The sequence below is a fragment of the Schistocerca piceifrons genome, unplaced genomic scaffold, assembly GCF_021461385.2.
Source record: "Schistocerca piceifrons isolate TAMUIC-IGC-003096 unplaced genomic scaffold, iqSchPice1.1 HiC_scaffold_13, whole genome shotgun sequence".
NCBI classification, from domain to species: Eukaryota; Metazoa; Arthropoda; class Insecta; order Orthoptera; family Acrididae; genus Schistocerca; species Schistocerca piceifrons.
In genome coordinates this window covers 112,501-115,000 of record NW_025727124.1, presented here as the reverse complement: position 1 = coordinate 115,000, position 2,500 = coordinate 112,501, and the positions used below count along the sequence as shown (strand labels likewise).

Genomic DNA, 2,500 nt, shown 5'->3' with positions numbered 1-2,500 from the left:
GAGCCTCTAGTCGATAGAATAATGTAGGTAAGGGAAGTCGGCAAATTGGATCCGTAACTTCGGGATAAGGATTGGCTCTGAGGATCGGGGCGTGTCGGGCTTGGTCGGGAAGTGGGTCAGCGCTAACGTGCCGGGCCTGGGCGAGGTGAGTGCCGTAGGGGTGCCGGTAAGTGCGGGCGTTTAGCGCGGGCGTGGTCTGCTCTCGCCGTTGGTCGGCCTCGTGCTGGTCGGCGGTGCAGGATGCGCGCGCCTGCGCGGCGTTCGCGCCCCGGTGCTTCAACCTGCGTGCAGGATCCGAGCTCGGTCCCGTGCCTTGGCCTCCCACGGATCTTCCTTGCTGCGAGGCCGCGTCCGCCTTAGCGTGCTCCTCCGGGGGCGCGCGGGTGCGCGGATTCTCTTCGGCCGCCATTCAACGATCAACTCAGAACTGGCACGGACTGGGGGAATCCGACTGTCTAATTAAAACAAAGCATTGCGATGGCCCTAGCGGGTGTTGACGCAATGTGATTTCTGCCCAGTGCTCTGAATGTCAACGTGAAGAAATTCAAGCAAGCGCGGGTAAACGGCGGGAGTAACTATGACTCTCTTAAGGTGGCCAAGTGGCGGCGGTGTGGCTGCATCCGGACTTGGCTTTTCGAAGTGCGGTCTTGATGTAGTCGTGCTGCTGCTGCGAGGTGCCTTCCTTGGGTTATAGTTACAGGGAGAGTGATGCGCAATACATGGGCCTAGCCCTCTTAGCCTCTCCTCTCCTGCGGTCTTCTCCCCTTCTCGTGGGCCCGCTGATTTTCGCAGAGTGGAAGACCGCACCAGGGGCTTGGGGGGGTTACCAGCCCCCCCTCGCACTATCCCTTTTTTAGTTGGGGGCAGTAATCAGAGAATAAGTGGTGGCCCTTCCGCTGAAGGTGCCACCCCAACTCCCCCAGCACCTAGCCGGCCAACCGGCCGTGCCGAAAATCTTGTAACTTTTGCAGCTGAATACACCTGTAGTGAGTGCCACCGCAGCTTCACCACCAAGAACGGTCTCGGGGTCCATCGCCGCCGCCAACACCTTGCGGCCGCCAACGCGGAGATCGTCACGGAGAGGCATCGCGCGAGGTGGACGGAGGAAGAAGTCCTGTCGCTCGCCAAGGCAGAGGCCGAACTGTTCCTCGAGAGGGACGCCCGGTTCTTCTTTGTAAATCAAGAACTCATCAGGATGTTCCCCGACCGAACGCTGGAGGCAATCAAGTGCCGACGGCGGCAAGCTGCCCACAAGCAGCTTGTCCGCCAATTCATGGAGGCGCTTGAGATCGGTCGGGGGGAAGAGCCGGCGTCCCGCCGGGGAGCAGCGAGCCCGCTGCCTGACGCGGGCGAGGCCGCTGCGCCGCCCGTCGACGCAGCCGAGGACTTCGCGGCCGACACCACCGGGCCGCCGCCGGAGGGGCCGACTGACGCCGCCATCTGGGAGCATCTGGCGGGGCTACCCGCTTCCGCCCAGCGTTTCTCTGCCCTGGATCGTGTCATAGGTCTGGGGCGGGGCACGCCGCCCGATGTCATCCTGGGCATGCTCCCGGATGCCCTTGCGTCGGTCGGGTCCAGAGGGGAGAGATCGATCACCAGGACACAGCGGCCGCGCCAACCATCGAAGCGGCCGCCTGCCGCGCCGCCGACGCAGAAGCGCAAGCGGCGCCGCTGGGAGTACGCGAGAACGCAGGATGCCTTCCGACGGTCGCGTGCACGTTGCGTGCGCGGCCTCTTGGATGGCACCCTGCTCCAGCCGCCACCTGCCATCCCTGGTCTGCTGGACTTCTGGGCGGACCTCTTCACCAAGAAGCCCATCTCCACCGCGGGCTTCATTCGTGACCGCCTCCTCCCGCACTCAGAGCCTGTCGCTCTCGAGTGCATATGGGGGCCGGTCACACATGAGGAGGTCGCCGCCGCGTTGCCGCCCAGGGGATCAGCAGCCGGGCCGGACGGCCTTACCCCAGCGGAGTTGCGGCGCCTGCCGCACGAAGTCCTGGTGAAAGTGATGAATCTCTTCCTTCTGGCCCGCGCCCTTCCGGAACGCCTGCTTCGCGCGCGGACGTCCCTTCTCCCGAAAACGGCTGCACCAACATCCCCCGCTGACTTTCGCCCCATTACGGTCTGCTCGGTGTTGGCGCGGACCTTTCACAAGGTTCTCGCGTCACGCCTGATGCGCGCATGTGCTGTGGACGAACGTCAGCGGGCATTCATCCCTCGGGATGGGATGTTGGAAAATACCTTCATCTTGGACACTGCTCTCACCGACGCAGTTCGCTCCTGCCGCTCTGTCTTTGTGGCATCGATCGACGTATCTAAGGCATTCGATTCGGTAGATCATGCTGCCCTTCGCCCCGTGCTGAAGGCGCATGGCCTGCCGGATTGCTTTGTCGAGTATGTCGAGCGGTGCTACGAGGGCAGCACGACAGTGATAGCGGACGGCGCCGGCGTGGGCGTGTCTGTGCAGCCAGCACGGGGCGTTCGCCAGGGCGATCCCCTC

General features: G+C 63.7%; 1 pseudogene; it reads left to right on the top strand.

Annotated features, from left to right (window-relative positions):
- LOC124731719 overlaps nucleotides 1-2,500 on the top strand; it is a 7,958-nt pseudogene that overhangs the window by 2,293 nt on the left and 3,165 nt on the right.